Here is a 26,391-nt window from a genome sequence, read left to right on the forward strand (position 1 = left end):
ATTCATGGTACTCGAAACACTTGGGTGGTGTGAACAATTCAAGAAATTATGGGCAACCATGTGACTAACAGAGACATTTACACATGTATCTGAAATATTACAATATGGGGAATTAACATGGGAATAACTAAATTGCTACAGAACAGACCAAAATTATGGTTAACAAACAATGTCATCAATGCTCCAGGGAAAGGCAAGTCTTTAACAGCCACTGGTGTTTAATTGTCACACCTCATACACCTGATCGTCTCCAAACAAACAAATATCTGTTACATGAGAACCCAAATAATATCCTCCAGGTTGAGGTTAAATTTAAGCAACTTTAGCCTCTGTAAATAGCAGTCTGTTTGAATTACAACATTGTTCAAAAGATTGCACTGCCACAAAATAATGCCACCCAGCAGAACATGAACAGAGAGAATATATATGTTAAAAAGATATTCAGTCAAAGCACAAACTCCAAGGTGTAACTGTAAAATCATAATACTGGAAATATCACACTGATCACAAGTAATATAAAAACAAGGGGAAAAATTATATATTTAACTCTTGTGATATTAGCATAACATAATTTGTTCTATTTATTTCTATTATCTAAAAATGGCTTCCAAATATTCCGTAAGCATTATACGAGCATTTTTGCTAAGAGTAGAAATTCAAAAACTGCGGACAGTAAAAAAAATTAAAAAATCAAATCCACAACAGCTCGGTTAAGAAGCTCTCACATTCAACACAATGGTATGCAGTGTCTTCTTTCTTTCAAAGTATATAGCTAAACCATTAATACCTTTTGCTGTGTATTGTACAATATTAACAAGTATCCTTTGAGAAACACAAATACTTTTACTAATGCACTTGTCCTTGCGATAAAAATGCATCCAGTGCAATGTCACAGACTGATGTTCTACCCAGAGCTAGTGCCTACCATGGGCCCAAAGGTGTGATGGCAGGCTCCAACTCTGTGATAATACTGATTAAAAAAAAAAAAAAACAGATGGATATTTGTGACCAAGTTAATGCAACAAATGTTGAAAATGCTGCTAAAATAAACCTTCAGACCATATAAATATCTCCTAAATGAGAAATAATCTGAAAAAGTTTGTTACATTTTGCCATTTTCCCCATTAAGACATGATCTTTGCTGCCTAGTACACTCAGTATACTGCAGAGTATTGCTGGCTTATAATAAGAAGGGTGTACACACATCCACAAACACCACTCTATAATAATACACTAATTTTATATATTTTTGATAGTGGGTATTATTCTAAAGTGATTTCCAATTAATTAAATTAGGCATTTTTTTTTTCCCCCAAGTATATTTTAACTTTTTGCTCACTGGAACTTCAAGTGGCTTATTACCCAGCAAAGAATATTAACTGAGGATCGAAGCAACAACCTCACTGCTTACAGTCCAGTATCTTACCGACTGCACTGTTTGCATTATTTAAACAAGAATATGTATATTTTAATAGGGTTATTTTTTATTTTCTTTCCGAGTAGAATTCATAAAAATAAATTCATGTGATTTGCACAATGCTATTTATGTAATATGCTATTATACGAGGTGTGGCAGAAAAGTAATGAGACTGGCAACACTGCAAGCGATCTGGCTGCGCTGTTGTCCTTGATAGAGCCCGTGTATCAGTGCCCTCCCATAGCTCAGTGCGAGTTTCAACTCCTTCCGTTAACTACGTGATTTTTGTGACTGCTATTAGCGAAGTTGTGTTTTTGGTTGTGCGTCACGCAAAATGGAACAGCGGAATTTGGAGCAACGTTGTGCCATTAAACGGCAAGTGTGATGTTTGAAAAGTTAAAACAGGCCTATGGGGAACATTCTTTATCCTGAGCTCAAGTTTTTCGCTGGCACAAATCATTTTTGAAGGCAGAAAACACGTTGAAGATGAACACCATTCAGGGAGGACTTCAACTTCGAAAACCAATGAAAACATCGAACGTGTGAACACTCTTGTGAGATCAGACCGTCGTTTAACATTAAGAAAGTTGAGTGAACAAATCGAATTTGAACAGGTTTACCGTTCATCAAATTTTGACTAAACATTTGCACATGCGAAAGTTCTCTGCCAAAATGGTGCCGAAAAACTGCCCTCTCCATAACAGAATTTTTGACCTCAAAAGGCATTCCTGTGGTTCCCCAGCCCCCTTATTCACCTGACCTTAGTCCGTGTGACTTTTCCTTTTTCCTAAACTGAAAAATGTCCTCAAAGGACGTCATTTCGGGACTTTAGAAAACATCCAAAAGAGTGTAACGGACATGCTGAAGACCATACCGGTAGAAGACTTCCAGCGCTGCTACCAACAGTGGGAACAACGTCTCCATCGGAGTGTAGCTGCCCAAGGGAACTACTTTGAAGGGGATAACATTGATGTTTGAAAAAAATAAAAACTTTGGTAAATAAAAAATCAGTCTCATTACTTTTCTGCCACACCTCGTATATTGCATAAAAAAAAACAACAATCCAAATGCCCTTTTCATATATGCATACATAATTATATCTGCTCATCAGATCCAACTAAAACCACCAAAATAAGTTGCACTATATACTATTGGTGCCACAAGAGCTTGGGCCTCACGTATAAAACTTACTTATGCTTGGAAATATGTGTAAGCCAAATCTTACACAAAAGTTGGGATTTATAAAATAAGAACCTGGTATTGAAATTTGCTTAAAGTTACAGAAAGTTTCAGTCATCTGTAAGTCCTACGCTGACTGGTTTGGTGTTGGTATTTCAGTGACTCCAGGTGGAAGGATGATAAAGTGAACAGAAAATCTTGCTTCATTGCGTATTTCAATATCACATCAGTGTTATTCTGATGCCCGTCCATCATCTAGACCCGACTGTTCTAAATCTGTAACAGAAAAGGGATTCTGTGATTTATGCATGATAGTCTTTGTAATGCAGGCTCCAATTCAGCACAAAACTTTAAGAAGACGGCAATTGGTTTGTAAGTCAGTCATCATTATGAAAAAGGACACAAAAACCATTTATGATATTGAAATGACAGAAAGTACTGTGTTTTTAACTTTCTTTGTATATGTATTTGGTTTCCTCCCACAATCCAAAGACATGCAGGTTAGGTGGATTGGCGATTCTACATTGGCCCTAGTGTGTGCTTGGTATGTGGGTGTGTTTGTGTGTGTCCTGCGGTGGGTTGGCACCCTGCCCAGGATTGGTTCCTGCCTTGTGCCCTGTGTTGGCTGGGATTGGCTCCGGCAGACCCCCGTGACCCTATTCGGATTCAGCGGGTTAGAAAATGGATGGATGGATGGATGTATATGTATTTTTATTGTGACTTTTACATTAATAAGGTAGAAAATGTACATAAAGCATGACATTTGGGTGTGACCTAGTTAACTGATTTGAAAGTTGTAGTGTTTTTTTGCTATTTTTTTGGCTTCATCAAAGGGAACTATATCACATTTTTGTTTTTTGAAATATTTTACAACAGGGATATGTGTGACATCACTGTTTACTCTGCCGTTTCAATTGCTATAGTGCAGACTACTGAGGATCCATTTTAACGACAGGAGTGACCATCGGGCATGTAAAAGAGGAAAATCCTGTTCGTATGCAATAAATTCAAGTTTTAAAACCATCTATCAACCTACATCACAAACAGCACAATGAAGGGTGAACAAACACACACGTACGCTTGTACACATACATTAGGGGACAATTTACCATCACCAGTTTAACTAACCTGCATGTCTTTGGACTGTGGGAGGAAATCCTTGCTGACCCACATGCAAACTCCACACAGGAAGCACCAGTTGCGTGCCCACTGGACTCCTTATTACGAGACAGCAGCCCTTGTGCTGCATCATCACAGTGTGCCTATTTAGTTGATTAACATATTTAAATTGTGGAAAAAAATACTAAAATAAGCCTCAAAAAAGGGTAACAGTGTATTTGTAGTATTTTTTTCCACGTTCTCCCATTGTCTGAAATCAAAGACATCACTCAGGAACATGACATTTCTCATTTCCTTTTTTGATAGGATATGTTTTATGTTTAAATGTATTATAAGTATTAAAAAGCAGAATGTCATCACAAGGCACAAAACCTAAAGCTAATATAACATTGTATTGTAGAAGTAATTTTTCATTTTTGCTAAGTACCCACTAAATTCTTACACATCACCACAGCTGCTGCTGCTTTTTCTTTCAGCTACTTCCGTTAGGCGTTGCCGCAGTGGATCATCTTCTTCCATATCTACCTTTCCTCTCCATCTTGCTCTGTTATACCCATTACCTGCATGTCCTCTCTCACCACATCCACAAACCTTCTTTTAGGCCTTCTTTTGCCTGGCAGCTCTATCCTTGGCATCCTTTTCCTAACATATCCAGCATCTCTCATCTACACATGTACAAACCAACACAATGTCACCTCTCTAACTTTGTCTCCAAACCTTCCAACCTGAGCTAACCCTCTAATGTCCATCCTCGTCAAACCCAATGCAAATCTTAACATCTTCAACTCTGCTACCTCCAGCTCTGTCCACTGTTTTTTGGTCTTCATTCCTCTCCTTGACACCATACCTACCCATCACCTCCTCATCCCCTTTGTTCCCTTCACCAAAATGTCCATTGAAATCCACTCCAATCACCACTCTCTGTGCCTTGGGTACACTGTCTATCATTTCACTCCAGAAATCTTTCTTCTCATCCATCGGACACCCAGCTTGTGGGGCATATGCACTAACAACATTCATCATCACACCTCCAATTTCCAGCTTCATAATCATTACTCTGTCTGACACTCTTGTCACCTCCAAAAAACACTCTTGACATACTGTTCCTTCAGAATAATCCCTACCCCATTCTTCCTACCATCCACACCATGATAAAACAATCTGAATCCACCTCTGATTCACCTGGCCTTGCTCCCCTTCCATTTAGTTGCTTGCTCTTCACCACAGCAACTACCGGAAATGCAAAGCACAGCCAATCAACTGCATTCATCTTTCACTAAACGTGTGAATCTGACATTATGATCTTTTATTGGCCCCCTTTTTTCCCCGCGTGCTTTTGTCAGTAAACAGTCTGACCTGAAGACCTTTCAATTAGACTATAGCTTTAGGCAAAAATCTCAGCCAGTTACTGAAATTAAATTCTATGTGTAGATGAAGTCTGGACAGGCAAGGGATAATGACTTTCTGATGACCTCAAAGGTGCTCCAGGCAACTATTTTGTGACTCTAGAAGGCTAGACAAGACACTGACCAGGTTGCTCTGAAAAAGGATTTGGAAATGTTAATCTTGACTGGCAGAATTCTTGAAAGAAGTTCATTAAGTAGCTCATACACGTGGTTGATATAAACTTCAAAGAAACATTGTTTGGGGTACAACCCATTTCTTTCAAAAAGATCAAAAAGGCTCTAGTGGCAAAGCTGCAGAGGCAGAAAAGATTTGGTCGAAAATGCTGAAAGCACCTATGCTCTGTAACAAAAGGTTAAGACAGAGAGATGAATCTTAGATTCAAGAGGAACAATGCAGATTCTACCCTGGACACAAAGCAGTGGATCAGCTCTTTACTGTTATACAAATATTGGGCGAGTCATTTGTGTTTGTCTTTCCTATCGACAGATGATTTGTGGATTTTAAGAAGGGCTAAGGCTGTAAATAATGTCATTCTGTGGAAGGTGCTACAAAAGCTGAGAGCTACTAAAGTGTGCTATTTAGTCTAAGGATTCGTGGAGTGACAACAATCACTCTGAGAAAGCTCTCTTCTGATACAAATTTGTTCTTCGGTGATGGCTAAAAATAAGAATAATGCAAAGTTGGAATGACAAACAAACTGAAAACAGAAATACCTGAATAAGACTTTCAAAGTGACCAGCGTTGCTTATTTGTAAAGGTACACCATTATGCTTGGCAAGAGCACAAAAATGGCAACAAATGGCAAATACAAGTGGGAATTTTAATGAATTCTTCAGTAAGTTAGAGATCACTAAAGGAAAGAGGCAGTAAAATAGACATGATGCTACCGAGGCAGTAAAAGGAGACTAGAATCTATATCTTACTACTAGCCCAATTACTTTGTCAGGGCTGAGATTTTTCATTCTACAACACTTGTGAATTACTGGGATTCCTCACCTCCTCCATAGAAGAAAACAAGCAGCTGAGCTCTTCCTGCAAAAAAGGACTATAAATTACTCTACATTGAGGGATGATTACTAAAATAGTGTTGTGTTCTTGCATCTATTATTACTTCTGTTTTACTTATTTTGCATTCCTTTGATTTAAACAACGAATCATCATTCAAAATAGACATTTAATTATTTTATCTGTCTTTGTAGTGCAATTCAGGGCAACAAGGAAAAAAGAAACCTATAGCAACATCAGTCCTCCTATCCATTTTCCAACATCTGCTGTGTCCCAAGCTAGACTTCTTCTCTATTTTATCTGCAATAGACATATGACAGGAAATTGTGCTTGATGTATAGAAGTGGACAGCAATAATGTTAATACTCCATGCAGACCAGAGTAAAACACAGAGGCGACTATGTTTTTTTTATCCTCTCTCCATTAAACAACTTCAGAAATGAGTACAAAATTCACTTCATTCAGCTCATTCACACTTCTGGATAGCTACTGACCATACAAAATTCCTATTTTCTGATAAATTACCAAGACATTTTTAACATCCATTTCAATAGAAATGGTGAAAGCCACAATGGCACTCACAGATCAGAAGCTGGATAGAAGCAATAATTTCATCTTTTTTTTTAAAGTCGTGGGATGTACAGAAACATAAAATGGGGGTTTTGCCTGCCACTGTAACATTATGTCAGATCCGTGATATTCTTTTTTTGAAAAAGGATAAAATTTGAGTCAGGAAACAGACACTGGATCCTTGCGTTCAGTTAAGAGACTTCTCCTACTAGAATCTGAAAATAGCAATCTCAAGCCTCAACAAGAATATTTTGCTTCACTGGAAGCAACACTATGCATAATTTTGATAGAAGCTGGGCCATAAATAAATTACACTGAATGTCAAAAGTATGTCTTACTTAATGGATAAGGCTAGAAAGGTTTTAAGTAGTGTATTCGGACCATAACTAGCTTAAGTAGAAAATACATTTTCCAACACAATAGCCATACCTTATAAAAGTTTCACAACTTTTTTGAGAATCCAATCCAATTTAGATTCATTTTTGGGGAAGGAAACAAATAGTGATGGTGTTGGTCAGGGTTCAGTACTGGGACTGTTACTGTTTTCACTTCATATGTTAATGTGATATAGATATAAAACATAATATTCACTTTCACTTGTATGCAGACAATAACTGGCTGTATGTTCTCTGAAGACAAAGTACCATTTCTGCTGTTGTGACAAACCTTATCCTAGCGTATCCTAACTAGGGCTGTTGATTAAACTGTTCTTATTGCAACTCTGTCTGTTAATCATTGGCACAAAAACAGAAGCCCTACAATCGTTATGAACTTACTCTCCTCTATTCTGTTTTTTTTTTTCTTTTCAAAATATCCTGCTGTGGCACTTGGTGCCTCTGCAACATTTAAAAGCTACTACTCTAACACCACAGAAAGTGCTACCAGACATAAGGAGTCATGTGATGATTCAGTGATAAAAGAATGTAATATGTGTCTGTGAAGAATATTACTTGCGATTTTGTACAGTGTCTGGGGGGTTGATACAGTGTGTTGTGTTCATATGGTACAGGTTGCCAGTACTATGACTCTGTTTGTTATAAGTGACTGTTGGGCCTGAAGGTTTATTTTATTCAGGAAGACTGTTGATCAGATTTTCTTTTCTTCAACGTTAAATGGCAATACTTCAGTTATAAATTTAATGGACTTAATATTTTTGTTTCCCTTTCAGATTATTTAATTAATGTAATCTTTGAGATGATGTAGATTATTTTGTATGATTTAATGCACTGCTACTACATTACAGCTGTAAGTATACGAATGTGTTTTGAGCCAGTATGCATTAATATACAAAACGGAAATTGGAAGGTTTGGATTTGAGACTTGGGTGTCTGGAGCAGTTTGGCGATAGCACCAACACTCTTACTGCTCAGCTTTCTTTCAGTAATACTTAGTACTAGGGTGTTGTACCGTGTTAGCCATTATGAATGTAGTGAAAAGTCAAGCAAAATGACACCTTTTATTGGCTAACTAAAAAGATTACAATATGCAAGCTTTCAAGGCAACTCAGGCCCCTTCTTCAGGTAAGATGTAATCTCTATATATAATCTTCATTTGGATCTTGATCTTTGTTTGTCTGCGAATGAATTAGAAGAAGCACTAAATGGCAGTAGAGAGACAGCTAAAACATAGGCATTGCATTAAGAATCTCCTCCAGGCTTATACTACTGAAGACTGTAGTACTCCAGTCACACCTCAAAACACAGACATTCAAACTAAACAAATTGTTGTGCTTTAAATTAACTAAAGAGATCTTCATTTAGATCTTGATCTTTGTTTGTCCGCAAATTCCACGCATGTGTAGACCACCTTCCAGTTTAGTACGTTGTTGTTACTCACAGATGTCAACAATGTGCCGGAATAACGAAAGGGGTGGTGGACAGTGTTACGCTGGTTAGCTCCTGAGGCCTGGTTAGAGAATGAGATTGCCGAAGATAAAAGGTACATGCCTACGTAATATAAGAGTGAAAGAAAGACAGTGGGTAAAATGAATGACAACGTAACAGCACGTTCCGGAAATTATTATTGTTATGTTGTAGCCGGCGAGTGCTGCGCGTCTCACAGTTGTACCGTGGCTTGCTCACATGTCAGTGAAGTGATCCCTATTTATGCCTTAAAGAGCCTGGATACCTATGTGTCCCCTTTTATAACCATTGCTCCGTGTATATTGCCTTACTCTTTGGATTGCCACAAAGCAACCTGCGAGATTGGAGAAAGGTTGAGAAGAGATTGTGAGAGGAAACGACAGCGTTGTGAAAACGAGACGGACTGTGATTCCGAGTAGGCCGTTCCTATCAAATCAATGTCCAAGGGTTTTCTTTTGTAATTTTGTTTCCCTTATAAAAAATCATAATGCTGTTCTACGAAGAGCCCAGTTCACGACTGGCAGCCGCGTTTAAACAGGGAGCCCTTCACAGACAACTTTAAAATGAGCAACGTAGTTGGGCGCACATGGCTAGTACAATAATAATAATTTACGTCTTGCCTGAAGAAGGGGCCTGAATTGCCTCAAAAGCTTGAAAATTGTAATCTTTTTAGTTAGCCAATAAAAGGTGTTATTTTGCTTGACTTTTCACTAGTAACACTTAGTAAATTATTTACTTAAACCTCAGATGCATGTAAGACAGACACTATTGGTCAGAAAAGAGAGTTGCCAGGCAGTTTAACTGGCAAATGGGTTTACGAAGGGAAAGTTTAAATACACTGAGTATTCTGAGATCACACTGGAAAAAAAAAAATCAGCTACAGTGTATGTTGAATTTATTAAAAGAGCCATCATTAACTGCTGTGCTCTCAAAATGTCCTAGCAAGTATAAATAGTATGTTCATCTCACTGCCCACCTACACGGCCTACACTGTAGACCTACCTCACTCATTTATTGAAGCTTTACGCATGCAAATAATAAACCTTTTGCTGATGACTCAAATTTAATAGGAAAATGACCCCTGCTCTTCACATCTTACAATTCCATCCTTCTTCCTCTTGGGTCCTGTGGACAGCTTTACATTTATAATTATTATTATTACAGCAATGTCAAGTCATGTGTTAATAGACTCGAATACACTGGTATTACTATGGTCCAAGTACTACACACATTAACAAAAAAATCAATTCTCTGATACACTTACATCTAACTTACATAAAAGCTCAAGAGAGGCAAAGGAGTTTCTGCATTAAGGGTGACTGCTGAAAAGTCAGTTTACTTCATGTTATCTCATGAATTAATAAGGTTATTAGTAAAAAAAAAAGTACATTCTCAACAGTTATCAAACATTAGGCTAAGAATCAGCAATGCAAATTATACCCAGGAAGACACCAAACATTTACAGTAGTTATTCTATACGGTTGCAGAAATTAATGCAATTAAAATAGTTCTTTTTATTTTTAAGAAGGTGAACAAGTGTTTAAAGTAACAAAATAACACTGCACTTAAAAAAAAGCATTGTTGCAAAATCATTAGATAGCACAACAAGGTGAACAAAAGGAAGAGGTGGAATTATGTTAAAAAGTCTTCATATCAAGTTGGTGTTCTCTGATCGCCTTTACCCTTGTTGGCTTGGGCAGAGAAGTGGTTTCACATTCACATGCTGCAGCTTTGATTTCACCGACAGCATTAAATATTCAAAAGTGTTCAACATGGCATTCACCTGCTCTGTTTCTCCATTATAGAATTTATGCTTCTGTCAAATATTTAAGTAATATGAAAAAGAGGCAATATTCAAAATACACAAAAATAGTCATCAACTAACATCTTCTGTAGTCCAGGCCGAATAAGCAAAGTTAAGAATGCAAAAATAAAAATATTTGGAAAATATGCAATTGTTAGAAAGTCCTGTGTGAAAAAGAATGACTTTTGACATCTGGTACAACTTACGGCTTTACCAGCATCATTTAAACTGGTAAACTGGCCTGAAATACTAGTTTAGTGATCATTTCAATGTGTCATAATGCCAGGGAGCAACCAATGAGTTACTTCAGATCAATATATTTGAGGTTTGCTGCTCTCTTATCTTCTAACTATTTTCTGTCTTTTCACCTATTTATTTTAGTCTATTTATTTTCTCTTTGTACTAATTGTAGACAAACTCTACGCAGCACGTTAAATACAGGTTTGGATATAATCCAAATCAGGTCAGGTTAAAGGCTTGTTCATTGTACCTGGTGGTGTGACATTTTTTCTTTAATGTTAGTAATGCTTTAGAGTATAATGTTAAGTCTACCCAAGCCTACACACTTCATCAAAGGTAAATGAGAATACCCAGGATTGAACAAATGACAAATCCAAGAGAAATCTGCACCAAGGCCATTGTGATATTTCCTAAGGCAGCATCAGAGGAAATGAGATAAACTATAAAATAACATCTGCAACAAAGTGTTTACAAAACAAAACCAACCTTATTTTTTGTTAAATTCAATTTCATTTAAAAAGAACCAACATTTTAAAAAGGAAAAAACACAAAGGAACGCTTATTTAAAACATCTGGAAACAGAACCAAAGACAGGACAGCACACACAACCCACTCTTCCTCACCCCAGGCTACAATATGTGCAAATAAGGAAAGAAGACATTTTGTATTTTTTGAGCAGCATAACTTTCAGGGATTATGCTGATGGGAAGTCTTTACCATGTCCCTAGTACTATGTAGCAAGGAGTTTTAATTTAAAACAGATCATTTGCTTACTGACCAGATCAGACTAAGAATGAAGTAAATATATATAACATAGATATGGAGAATACTGTAAATCTGTTTAATCTTTTAATCATTTCAATGGCATGAGAAACTTAGGTGTATTGTGGGTCCAACATGAAACAAAACAAAAAAACCCACAGTGAACATGTAATGACTTCAATATTAAGAATCATACTTGAAGCACTACCTGGGTATGACAAAAAACACCAAAGTATGCAATATTTGAAAATGAAAATCTATGCAAATTTGATATTCAAAAAATACATTCAAACAAAAAAATGCTTCAAGAAACAATGCTAGTACAGCAAAATATGCAGCTGCACTGAAGAAATCTACACAGATGTACAGTATAACTACTGGGCCTTACAAACTGATGCAATGTAGATTTATTCCACGGACACCAGCTACATCCAGTAAGTGGCCTTGCTGAGTTAAATCACTTCAGCATAAAAAAAACCAAAACAAAACAAAAACACACAGAAAGCTTTAATAGCAGAACTGCTACATTTAAACGACTATCAAACTTAAATTAAAGGGAAAAATGTGAAAAGAGATGTGAACTATAATATCACCGCACCTAACAGGATCAAGTATAAAATATGGCTACCAAATGAGCTACACAGTACATTTTCTAAGCAAATAGATATTGGTATCATACACTGATCACCATTTGATTCTAATTTGTCAATTCTACATTTGATATTTTATCTTTTATTATTTTCATAAATTGCACCTCCTAATGCTTGGAATGACCCATCAAAGAAAAGCTCTTGTAAAAAAAAAAAAAAAAAAACAAGTGATGAACAATTTTAAGAGAGAACAATATTTCTTAATAAAATGGTAAAACAAATGTGAGCAATCATATTTAAATCAATCAAATTTAAACAAACTAAAGCTCTTTTTTTTTTTTTGGAACACATGCTACTTTTGACCTTCATTCGCTCTTTCTATTCAAACCAGACACTGCCTTCCGGCAGCCTCCCGGCACAGCTATTTGGTTTCCATCCACTTCTTTTGTTTCTTCCATGCTAACAACCTCAACCCCCTTACACTGGAAACAAGTATCTCCCTAGAGCAAAAATGGTTTTGCAAAGGGCAGATCAATACACATGCTTTCATTAACACAATGAACAAGGAAAAGTGCGTTGGCAAAAGCACTGTGTGTTGCCGAGTGAAAATTTTACATTTTTTACTGCATCAGCATAATATTGGACTCTAGATAGCCCTTGTAATGGTGCACCCTATCAATAGCTCTACATACAAATTATTAACCGTTTGTCTGAGTCATGCATTTATGACATCAAACCAGTTCTTCTCCACATTGCAGTTAACAAATAGATTCAACGACAAATAGAAAGAAATGTAACGAAGAAAACAAAAGATTGAATGAAGAAATTTAAACACAAAAGCATGTGATGTCAACAGAAGCAAGCAAAAGAAGTGAATATATACAGTAGATGCAAAATGGGCTTCTCCTGGGCTTTCACGCACTAAAGCAGATAGCATTTCCTGGCCCTTGAGATATAAAACTTTAAGGTAGGAGTATTAGAAATTCATGTTCACACCAGACAAAGCAGAACCAGTTCCTCTCTACACAAAATTACACCTAAGAAGGCTAACATGTTAATAACCAGAAACCTTTTCTTAGAAAACATGTTTGAAGCATAAACACCACTAATGTTTGACAGGCAACATAAAATAAAAAATGAAATCTTGTCCAAGTGAACATGATTGCACTAGAATGTATTGTGTATACTGTATTTGCTACTATAAAGAACTTTAAGAGGACCTACAGAAGTGAATTGCATATATCTTTCTATTATAAAAGGAAATCCTGAGACGAGACTTTCTCTGAGATCATTTTAACTCCCAATTTCAGGTCCTGTGAGACAAGACTTTCTCGGAGATAATTTCAGGTCCCGCGAGATGAGAGTTTTTGCCAAGAGATTCTGACAAGTCCCACCCTCCTCTCAAACATTTACAACCACGTCCATGGTCCACTCACTTCTCATTCGTGTGAATGCTATTATCAGGCATAGTTCCTGCGCTCTCAGCTCCAAGTGGAGTCGGAAATAAAAGACAGAGTAGAAGACAAAGTAAGAATGTCGTAAAGAGGTTCAAAAACATTGGCGCGATACACATAAAGAGCAGGTTAGAGATTACGAAAATACTAAAATTCGAAAGACTCAAAACACTGATAGTAAAGATCGCTTTAGTGCTAACAAACGGAAATTATTACTAGGTGAAATAACGGGACAGCAAAAAGAGACTGAATATATGAACATAGATGATATGACAGAAGTATGTAGATATTGTTCAGGACGATCGTCTAATTCGTGTTGCCATCAGGGAAAAGTAGTGTTTCTTCCCAATGAAGAGGCCTATCCGTGAGAATTAAAAGATTTGTTGTTTGGTGAAAGTGAAATTCACATATGTGAGCAGGAGAGACGTGAAGTGGTTGGCGCGTGGCACAGGCCGTGGTTTGGAGAGCGAAGCCCCCTTGCATTGAAGAAGAAAAAAAAAAAGGAGACGAAAACACAAAGATCTAAGTCTCAGGGCACAGGAGGTGAGCCAGAAATACCAAGCTACACTACATCCGATTGTTCCCCACATAAATTCTGGGCCTGCAAGTCCAAAAAAAGAAGAGTGTAAGCTCCTGTTTTCTTTTGTTTTGGTAAACAGGAAAACTGCAAGGAAATAAATGACATCCAGAGGACAAAACACAAAACACATTGGACAAAGGTTTGTATTACCTTTGGAGACCAAGAAACATACCCAAATGAAAGTCTCGCTGAAGCAGTCTACCACACGCATAGAAACAAAAAGACAAACAGGTTTTAAAGAACCTAAAGTAACAGTTTTTCAAATCATTAATTTTTCCAATCTCTAATTAATAAAACTAAAGCATTTGAAGTATGCTAATCATAACACGTTAATCAGTAACACATTATTTATTAACACTCTTTTCTTTCGAGAAGTAGGCTTAGTGTACAAATTCTTTGAATACTTATCTGGTAATTATTAAACATTTATTGCAATGAGAAGGAATTTGCATTTTCTGGAAGGAGGTTGTTAAGACCATTCTATGGGGACATAAAACTGCACTAAACACAAGGCAATGTAGGTTTAAAAAACAGACACCACCCTGATAATACAGTATATTATAGGAGATGTTACCCAATTCTCAAAGCACATGATACAATATTTTTTTTTTAAATTTTGGATCCCTTTAATTTGAAAGAATCTTTATCCTTCTTAATGCCACTGAAGAGACTAATCTTTCTTACTAGAGAATGATATTTTCATGTGACAGTGACAAGGCAGACTTTAAAAGGAGCCAAGTAGAAAGATTTAAATCCTGCTCTTTGCTAATCCCTGAACGAATCCAGCAGACAGCCATGTGATATGTGCCACTGTCAGGTTCTAAAAATGTAGGTCAGCTTGTCACCTACGATTTAGAAGAACTTCAGCCATAAGGAGGATTCAGCCAAGCAGCACACAAGGACTCCAGCACATCTCTGACCTGCACTGAAAGATTAAGCGTTTTTGATAAATTAACAACACCACACTCTTCACTGAGCAAACAGAAAGCATGGAAAATCAGTTCAGTGCCAAGTTTAGAAAAAAATACATGGGCAGTACTGCATAAATGATACAAAGGACCTTGCAACTGAAGGCTGTCTTCAAATTATCTCATTTATGAGGGAGAGCCAAATAAAAAAAAACCCAAAAAAAAAGGGTATAGAAGGATGGAGAGTACAAGGCCCAATTCCTGTAAAACATGACTCAGTGGACACTGCACAGCACGACTGACTAAAATATTCCACATGAACTTACAACGTATCTGCTTCTTATTACTTCTCACTGTGTTCCAGTGAACACAAGCACAGAAGGAAAAACAAGGACAAGAGCAGAATTAAGAAAACAACAGAAAAATGAACTGTGGCTGTTTAGGTTTATCAAAAGAAAATTGAATGACAACACGAGGGTATTATTATTCCATGTGAAGATCTGTTAAACACCATTTCCATCTCAGAAAAGAGGTTGAAACTTTCTAAAATAAATGCTGTGGCATTCCAAATTAATTTTATTAAAAAGTGGTAATTGCTAATGATATATACCAAATAAAGGCTTTTACTTGTTGCCCTCAAAATTAAAGGCATCCATCAGAAATGGCAAAGTCACGTCATTTTCAGAAAAAGCAATTAGGGCACAGGGGTATCCAAATCTTTAACTGAAAGAATTCATAAAGTACTAATGAACTAGTACAAGCAAAATATTGGTAGCCAACTATTCACGAAGCCTGTTGTTTTATCATGGAATTCTTTGGATACTTCTAATTTCCATGCCACCATAATACTCTGTCATTAGAGCTGTACAATATTTGATTACTACTTTGAAATAAGGCAGTTTCTTCTATTTTATATCAGCTTTAGTTTTTTCAGTAATTCATTAAAGAAAGAAAAAAAAAATGCCTGGCCAAGGCCATGATTAGAAGGCATGGTTTATGGGCTTTAACACAACAAGTAATCTTGGGAAGCAAATTGAAAGCTTGAAATCTGGTTCAGACTTAGAGAAATAGAAACAAATCAAAAATGCAGAAAACCATTTCCTAGTAACCTAAATCTTGCTGCAGACCAGACGGACAATTCCAAAGCTTGCTGAAATTCTGAGCTTTGAGAAACAAAATTAAATATATGTAAAATACTATGCGAGATGAAGAGGAAAGGAACTAAAGTGCATAATGGTAATGTGAGTAAAACTTGCCTTTTGTTCATTTTGCTCTAAGTAACACTGTCAACAGTTGAAATGTATTGTTTTAAATATTAAAGGCGCAAAATGGTTTGATCACAGCCACAGTCAAGAACCTTTTACAGTTCTCCAAACAGGAACTGTTTATTACATCTAAGAGGACTGTCAGGAAAATGGCTGAAAACATGCAAAATGAAAAAAAAAAATTCTAGATGAGTACTTTCCATGTGTCGTGACTGAAAATTCTAATCATACTAGTGTTATTCATTCTTGATGGCTCTGCATGTTACTTGGAAAAATATTTGCCTATCAGAAACAATGTTAAGTTGTATCTGTTAAAAAGAAAATTGCTATATGTTAAAATAACAAAATGCTAATTCCCAAAATAATGTATGGATTATTTCTCTGTGTGAAAATAAAGTTGGGCAATGCATTTAAATGGAAAAGCCAGCTTTAGTTTACAATCATCATTAGTTATTATGAAGCATATTCAGCATTTACAAAATCCAGATTAAATGTTAAGGAGCTTAGGCTCATGACTTCATTACATATTCTATATATCTGGCCCAAGAAAGACTTCATTAGCTATATGGAAAGAGATAAAGTACTTTATAAAGAACTTCACTCTCTGGGTTTCAGTAGTGGAATTTAATTCTGTACAGTATATGAAGATAAAAGTACACACACACAAAGCACTCGTCACCTCATTGCGAAAATGGTTTTTTACTTCATTATACCAAATCTATATTTCTCAGTTCTCATTACAAAAAAGCTTAAAAAAATCTTAAAAATGCCATTTTCTCAAAAAAGTCTTGCCATTACTATACTCTAAAAGAATAAAAGCCAAGGATAATAAACAGACAGAATTCTAAGTCATAAGAATAAATTATAAATAATATCTACCCATTTTTTGACCCACTTATCAAGTTTATGGTTTAGTTGAGTTGTTGCCTATCTTGCCAGTACTTGGTACAAGGTGAGAAGTAACTGTGGACAAAGCAGGAAAGCATTCGAGGTGTACATAAAAAAAAAAAAAAAATCAAAGTTCACTTACTCATCAACAAAAACTCTAATTCCTGTTTAATTTAAAAACTGAAATTGAACAGGATTGTTCATCTAAGGGACTATCCATATGCTAAGAAAGGACATTTTGATATATCAGTATTTAAGAGTAAAACAACTGCTACAACAGAAAACTAAATATCCCCAATCTAAAAAATGCTTTGACTGATTTGATTGAAATTTGGCGACATTATAGAAAAATGAATAGGAGTTGACCAGTGCTTTTTTATTAGTCGATAATACTGCTAGAACAGATCCTGTTCCGTTGGGCCCTTGAGCAAAGTCCTTAACCTGAAAAGTGCTCTGGGGTGGTATACAATGGCTGACCCTGCTCTCTGACCTCTAAAAGTATGCAAAAAGACAATTTCCCCTGAGGGTTAATACAGTGTACCAAATAGGGCGAGTACTCTATGCGAACAAGCTGTGTACATGCTTGGCACAGCACAGAGACAGGGCTTCCCGGTTTAAGCAAATGAAGGCCACCAGAAGAAGAAATGGACAGAGAACACAAAGAGTGACAGTGGCCTATGGATGAGTGGAGAAGGGAGGGTCTCCTGGACAGGAATGAGACATGGAACACAATTCGCACATACGGTGAATTGTGAAGTGGAAGTAAGAAAGTTTGGAGAAGTTCACGGAAAACATAGTTAGCAAAAATGGTATAAAATTTGAGTGCATTTGCCACTTGCTGTGGCTGTGAGTTTACGTGTTGCTTTAGGGCTCATTTATACTTCACGCTCAGAACGCGTACGCGTCCGCATCATGGCTGCCACGCGTTCTCAGCATTCATTTAACACGTCCTCTGAGCAGGTCCTCAGAAATTAACGCGACGCGTGCGCGAGTTGCAGTACCAGCAAAAAGTCGGGGGGCGCAGTGTACTAAAAGTCGGAACATGACATCAGAGTCTCTGTTTACTATCTACATGTGAGAGCAAACCTCTATGGAGATCCTTCGGGGATCGATGTGCGCACTTTGCTGTTTGATGAATGGCTCAAATACAGCGCTATACATTATGTAGATGATGTGAAGTTGCAAAAAAAAAAAATAGACGGCACAAAAGATGGTATGTGAGACTTTTAAAATGTATCGTGTCATTTATATATGTCTTTTTTATTTTTTGCAACTTAACAACAGCAACATAATGTATAGCGTTATATTTAAGCCACTGAGAAAAAATAAAGGACACGATGAAAACGTGTATTTTGTGATTAAAGTGGAAATTTCGGCTTTAATCTCGAAATGTCCACTTTAATCTCGTAGTTTACTTTATCATTAAAGCAGATGGTCGTAAACGTCATCCCAGTTTTGAATCGCTACGAGCTTCTTGGACCTGACAGCAGGTAAAGTAAAACAATAAAAAATAGATGGCACAAAAGATGGTATGTGAGACTTTTAAAATGTATCGTGTCATTACGATCGGGAATATGCGACGCTTGAATATAAAAGCACCACAAATGCATCTGTATGTCGGCATTTTGCTTCAGCAGCGGAAAGCAGCAATAGATTGCCAAACAGAACAAATTAAATGTATGATATTCCAATTCTCTGCACATTTAGAATCTTTAGATTTATACTTGATATCACTTTCATGATGAAATGCATTAAAATGTGTATTTTACATTTTACATATAATTTTGTATAAATAATGAATACTGTTAATAAATACACACATGGGGGTGTCACGGTGGTGGAGCGATAGCACTGCTGTCTCGCAGGGAGTTATGTTGCTGGTATTTACTGCTGGTATTCCACATTGTGCTCTGGTTTCCTTCCAAAGATAAGCAGATTTGGGGATTTGGTGCCGCTAAAATGACGCTAGTGTATGTGTGTGCTTGGATTCACCTTGCGATGAGCTGAGGCCTCGTCAAGGGACTGTTTCTCACTCGTGCCCAATGCTTCCTGGAATGGACACATACATCCCTGGATTTATGGATTTAATCAATAAACATCCTTTTCAGAGATATTGCCGTAAGGTGTTATCGGAATTTAATAAGTGTTTTAGGCAATTCACAACACAGAGAAGCCGAACATGTTCTCACCGCGATAATATCTCGCACTGCCACCTGGTGGATTCCTCCAGATTTACATAAAGTACGCTCGCAAGTATACACTACAACGCTTGCGTAGCAGGAGCGTCTGCTGCAGCATGCGTCGTGTGAAGTATAACTCCGGCCTTAGAGATCTGCCAAAGCTTTTCAGCGGGAAATTTTGAAATTTCAAAATTTGAAACATCACAATAAAAAATGATCTGTCTTGACAAAATTGCTTGAAGAATAAGTGTGCCACATTTCAACAAAATTAGTCCAATGGGGTTGTGTTGTTTTCTGGCAGACACAGGCTATTGAAATAAGTGCTTTGTGCATTACATGCAAACACAACAACAACAAAAAAAAAAATAGAAGCTTGAACACACAACTAAAGAAAAATATTTATAGAAACACTCAACTGAATGACGCGTACAAATGAAAATTGTTAACATCTAATAATGATAATAATATACACCCAAAATTCACATTATTCCTACTGATTACCTGTTTCAATCCAAAGGAATGCACTTTCTTGTAAAACTGTGTTTTGCAATGACCACAAATTAAAGTCAAGGTCAGTCAGTATGAAAACCATAAATCCATTTTACTTATGGGAAATTATATGTAATATGTTCAAGAGTAAGGGGTTTCAATGACCTAATAATATTAGCCCTTGGCAAAAGAATACAGATATTATATACATAAAAGTACTTAGTCATACAGTACTTCTGATACGTTCCTTTAACCAAATAACACTATATAATCAAGGCCCACTATTTTTAGAAATTTCCTTGGCAAGGCTGTGAAACATAACCAGCTCTTAACACACACACACACACACCCACCCACACATAGCATATCTACTTATAATAAAAATAACATTTTAAAATTAGTACAGTAGAACATTGTACATATTTCAGAAGGTTGGAAGACATTTAAGTTTTAATAAAGAAATCATAAATGGCAGTATTATTTGCAACACTAGATATACTTAAGCATAGCAAAAATGTGTTTCTGCTGAAAAACATTTTTTTTCCCTCATACCATTGTCTATGTTCTTGTAGAAGTTGTGGTTGTAAAAGGTGGGAGTTTGTCAAGCTAGTCTCACCTAACATACTTTCTGTGGAATTTCCAGGCCTACAGAGTGATATAATTTCATTATTGTATGCTAGGATTATGTCTAGGGCTCCTCTCAGTGGGCCAAGCTTGGAACACCTCTGAAAGAAGATCTCAGAGAGCATCCTACATCTCAAAGGACTCCCTCTTGTTCAATTGTAGAGGCTGTGCTCCAACTTGTTACACTGTCCAACAACATCAGGAAGAACAGAGGATAACTGGTGGATTCCCTTACAAGACAGACAAGACATGTTAACCACTACACCCTTAAAAATTATTGTTATCCGCAGCCTCACCACTAGAGAGCTTTTGCTACTTCCTCCTTGATGAAATCTAAGGGAATGCAAATGTTCTTCCACCTTTGCTATGGAGCTTGAACAGAGTCCCATTTGCAATTTCTAGGTAATCTAAAGTTTTGTCAGTGCTATTTGGAAACCACTCAAAAGGTAATTTTTCTTGGCATCATTAAAATCCTCCCACACACTGGTATTAATTACTGCCCCTGTTATAGCTACTGCCTAGCATGTTGGTAGCTATTAAGACAAATAAAGTTAACCACCTTGTAAAATTACAAATAAGCTTTTTCTCTAACATGACTACTTTTCTTACAACTCGTGCCCATCAGGCGGGCCATGACAGGAGCCAGCTATCATTTGTTACAACTGAAAGCTGTATCCATTAGTGCAGCCTTAAACAGGGTCAGTTCAGAAAGTATATTTTGACTCTTTGGAAAGATACAGAGAATCGTGAGTTGAACTCATCAGAAACAAAGGAAACTACAGCGCACTCAAACTAAGACAGCCAAGTATGTGCACACCTTCACATTGCTTCTCTTGTATAAAATCTACAAAAAACAAAGAGAAGGATCTCAATCAAGTAGTCTGGTCTAATTTTGCATGAAGGGGTATGTTCAACTTTGTCCAACCAATATTTTTAAAACTCACAGAGAAGTTCAGTCTTCTCCATTTGCAGACATATTATTTTCAGTTTTTCAAAAATGCCAGTTTCCATTGAAAAGTTCTACTAAACCTGCCTAAGACAACTGGCACCACAAAACGCTGCAATTATATGTATTGAAGATGAAACCATATGGCTGTTACACGCAATATCTTTGTCATGAGACTTGTTGGACTACTGGGGTAATCCGTCAAACCTAAGGACTTGCTCTAAGAGTGAGTCTCATCGTCCCTTCTCCAAGCATGATCTGATTATGTTTAATAACAAAAAACAACATTGCCCTCTGATTTTCATACTGCTGCTTTTTTGTAGCGACTTTTTCGTAAACCGATTTGCTAGGACCAAACCTATTATAAATAAATGGCTCCTGACCACAGAACTCTAAAAAAATCAAGGTCATAATCATATTGGGTGCAATAAAATATTAAAAGTGAATCAAAACATAATTGCACTTTCTTTTTGGTATTATAATGGATAAAGGTTAAAACTTAAGAGGCATGTATGATGTTAACAATTCAACAAAATGAAAGACGGCCATCTAAGAAAACTACAGCAGACTTAAAGTACAAAACTTTCAAATTACTACATTAACAGTTAAAATCTTCCTTTCTATTTAAAATGAAATAAACTACAAGCAGGGATGTTGGGAGCATATTTGAGCCATTCTTTGCTTGTGCTGCTTTTATAGGATAACAGGAGTATTTAAGATTGTGACTGTAAATGCTAAAAAGTTGTGCAAACAAACAAGAATTAGAGGATCCAGGAACTTCTATTTAAAATGCATGTATGTACTCTGCTGCTATATTGGAGATTTACCAGGCTGTGGAGATCTCCAATATACTATTAGAGACTGATCATCTATAAGTTGGGCATTGTTCTTCCATCTGTGAAAAATTTGCGCAAAGGCCATCTCTACAAATTAAAACCTTCTGTCTATTTAAAAACATGGCTTAAGAACAACAATGCACACATTAAAAAGAGTTGCTTCACATTTTTTACATTTAACCTTCTACTGTGCAATTAAATCTTATATCTAACTTGACACAAAATCGTGTAACACATAGGTGGTGCAGTCGTAGTGCTACGGCCTCGCAGTAAGGAGATCATGGGTTCGTGTCCTGGGTCCTCCCCCTGTGGTAGCACTTTGTGTACTGAGAAAAGCGTTATATAAATTTAATGTTTTATTATTATCATTATTACTTGCTGAACACAGTTTGAGAAACCACATTAACACTATTATAGAGATTAAGATTGAACAAACATGTATATTGCCAAATATTAGCCATAGGATAGTGTATTAATAAAAAGCAGAGAGGAAAAGCCGCAGAGTGCTGAAGTAACAATCATCTCCTTTCTGCTTCTGTAAAGCAGACCAAGATGGAACATAAAGTATCCTTTTGATCTCCTTCTATAAACCACCCCAGTTTTGGTAATAGAACTGCACACATCTACCTGCAAGCCATTTTCTAACTTTGCTCAGTGACTAATTTATCAGCTGCATTTCAAGCTCTTAAACCTTCTAAAAGATACAGACACTGACCAGTCAGTAACTAAAATTATATAATTTTCAATTTTAACATTTTGTTGATTAATGTTAAGAATGGGAGCCAAGAAAGTGCGTCACTGGGATGGTGTTATATTATAAGGTAAACAAATGATCAGAAAATGTCTGCCACACAGTTATCCAATGGCATTCACCATTGTCTTGTTTGCTAGCTACATGAAACAGATACCTAGGCAGATAGCACTTTAGATGGGTTTTATTTGAACTGAAACACCCATACAATATAATGAAAACTGAAAACCATTATACTGTCTCTACTGTGAGTAAACAAGTTTTTAAAAGAAATACCACATGACTGTCAAAAAAATAAACCAGAAAAACAACCATTGCTAGTACCCACTGAGGTAGCCTTGGTAGTGTAAAGCCGATGTTACATTAACTGACTTTTTGTCGTGGGGCACGTCAGACTTGCCGACTGCCGTTGATAATCTGATTGCTTTGCTATGTCAATTTACATGACTAAAATCCGTTGCGCATGTCTGCTTTACCAATCAGGTTATGCTCACCCCTTTTTCTGATCGTGAACAGTGTGCTGTCCAATGAAGCCAGTGTTGAACCAGAACTGAGTGGAGGGCTAACAGCTGCGGTGAGTTCAACTGTAATCGGTGTCCTTTTTTCTTTTTTTCAACTTTGTCATGGTACGTAAAACATGAGAAATCAGCTGGATGATCCTCTTTTTTGTACATAAAACATGACATTAGAAAGATGAGCCTCTTATCGGTTGGCAAGGTTCAAAACATGAGTGCTCCTTATTCCTCATTGCTACATTCTATGAATTGAAGTTCTGGATGAGCATTTATTGTTTGGCAGCTCTCCTGCACACACAGCCCGACCTCACCAACTACAAAGAAAAACAAACCTATTTGATTTTATCATAACCAGTGTCCTCATAGTGTATGTCACATTACGCAAACAGCTTCACAGGAGCAAACCGAACTGCTCCCGACTGGACAATATTATATAAATGAAGGTGACACCCCTCCCCAAAAATCACTGGAAAAGTTGTGTAATGTGACATGGGCTTTAATCACTGTATTGCTAGATATTTATTCAATTCACGTTTTTCAAAAGAAAGTAACATATTTCTAAGAACTAAGACTTCACATCTAAGATGACAACCCTGAGTGAAAATCCTAAACTGTGTGCTGCTGTTCCACTTTATGAGAATACTGTATAACTCATCTTGCTGACAACTACGCAATATCTATATGTTACAGAGGAGGCCATCCCTGTACTTGACTGCTTAGCCAGTACAAGAAAAAACATCAAGGAACAAATGTTTTGAAATAAACAGTAAAAACAAGAGAAGCAAAAGCAGTCCCACATGTTTAATGAAGTGTGCTGCTTCCATGGGTCTCTCACATTACACATCTTCAACCCAATTAAGGACCCAAGAGTGTGAACACAGACTGTATACCCCAAGGCAGCAAGTTTAACTTCCTCAAGGACAAGTGATAACACACTTGGGAGGCTGGCAACACTTGAAAAGCATTGCAACCACTAGTGTATCTAAGAAGCTCATCCTAGGAAAAAAAAAAAAAAAATATATATATATATATATATATATATATATATATATATATATATATATATATATATATATACATATATATATACATACATATAAATAAAAATAAATCACGAACCACCCTTGGTGTTGCTCTGCAAATACTCTATAATCTTGCTGCACCAAGATCTCTCCGTGGGTTTGCCAAGACACAAGGGTGTGAGCAGGGGAGGGGGAAGGAAACTAACAATAAAACTCCATGCACACCTTCACTTCCACTAGTTCCATTTCCCAGCCAACAGACACTGCCAAGGACATTTTGAAAAAAAAACAGCAACATTAACCACTTTGCTTAATGCAATCTAAATTGTAATTTTCAAAGATGAAACATTTCCAAAAAATGTGCTCTGTGTTGTGCAGCTCATGACTTGATTAAGCCACACAATGTCTTTAAAAGTGTTTTCACACTCGTAGTCCGTTTGCTTTGTGCTGAATCAGGAGATGATTAGTTATTTTGTTTCCGCTTTAGCTAGTTTATGCTTTATACAGCAAACTTTAAAGCGAATCTCATCATAACTAGTAGGCATGTTGTAGACATTAGGTAAAATTAGAAAGTCTGATTGTTTGTCACACAGGGCACTGCTGTTCATTTCTCTAAACCTCTGTATGTGGTTGATCAACTTGATCACAAGATAATTTACACTTTTTTTTTTTTATTTTCTTCTAAATGTGGTCTGATTGCGAGACATGGGCTCTAAGCTAGAATGAAGTTCTAGGCTTTCTCTGACTGGTTGCAGGCTGGTTTGTATGAATTGTGCTACTTTTCTACATGCGTGTGTGCACTTTTTTTTTTACATTTGTATTGTTTTTAATATCTAATTTTGTGTTTTTTTTATGCTAATCATTTAATTTTTAACTTTTTTAACAAAAAATAAAAAATATATTTAATTGTTTGTTCTTAGTTCCCAAAGGCTGTAGTTTTAAGGATACAGTGTATATTTTATATGAATTTAAACACTGTTTAATGATTGAATTCCCAGCTTGGTAATAATGATTCACACTGATTGATGTACAGTGTGTTATTAACACTATATACACAAATGTTACTCATAATGCACAGAATTTCCCTGGGTTAGATCAGTTCTGTGTCCTAGCAGCAAACCTAGTGGGAAGGAGACCCTTGAGCTCAAATCACTGTTAACTGTACTGAGGCAACCATAGAAAAACTAGTATTTATGTCAAAGCTTAGGAGTCACTGCGACTTGAATAGCCACTACACAAGAACAGCAAGAGCAGTACAGTACAGATAGCCACAAAACACAAACATGTCAAATGTTAAGAACAAAGAGTATGATCCTTCAGCTACTGTAGTTACATAGACAGTGATACTGAGTGACAAAAATATTAAAAAAAACATTATTCTGGCAGCAAATTTGCTTTGCATTATGAAGTAGTTTCAGATGAAGGGAAAACTAAGAAATACAAATAAATAATTTAAAAACAAATTTTAAAAATAATAAAAAAAATATCCCACATCAGAAGGTTTAGTTTTTTTTATCAGTTTGCAGACTCTAGGCACTTATTATTATTATTCCAAATTACTTTACCAACTATTCAGTAGAAGTACAGCCAACTCAGTAATTGTATGAGGTACCTATTACTTCATTACCAAATTATTTTTCTAAATCATAATGAATTGAAAAACAACAACATTCTGCTCTGGTATATACAGTGCATCTGGAAAGTATTCACAGCATATCACTTTTTCCACATTTTGTTATGTTACAGCCTTATTCCAAAATGGATTAAATTCATTTTTTTCCTCAGATTTCTACACACAACACCCCATAATGACAACATGAAAAATGTTTACTTGAGATTTTTGCAAATTTATTAAAAATAAAAAAACTGAGAAAGCACATGTACATAAGTATTCACAGCCTTTGCCATGAAGCTCAAAATTGAGCTCAGGTGCATCCTGTTTCCCCTGATCATCCTTGAGATGTTTCTGCAGCTTAAT

General features: G+C 36.4%; 1 protein-coding gene across 1 annotated transcript in view; it reads right to left on the reverse strand.

Annotated features, from left to right (window-relative positions):
* LOC120540474 (protein bicaudal D homolog 2-like) overlaps positions 1-26,391 on the reverse strand; it is a 153,327-nt gene that overhangs the window by 51,604 nt on the left and 75,332 nt on the right. The window lies entirely within an intron of this gene.

This window comes from Polypterus senegalus, chromosome 12 (assembly GCF_016835505.1).
Source record: "Polypterus senegalus isolate Bchr_013 chromosome 12, ASM1683550v1, whole genome shotgun sequence".
Taxonomy (NCBI): Eukaryota; Metazoa; Chordata; class Cladistia; order Polypteriformes; family Polypteridae; genus Polypterus; species Polypterus senegalus.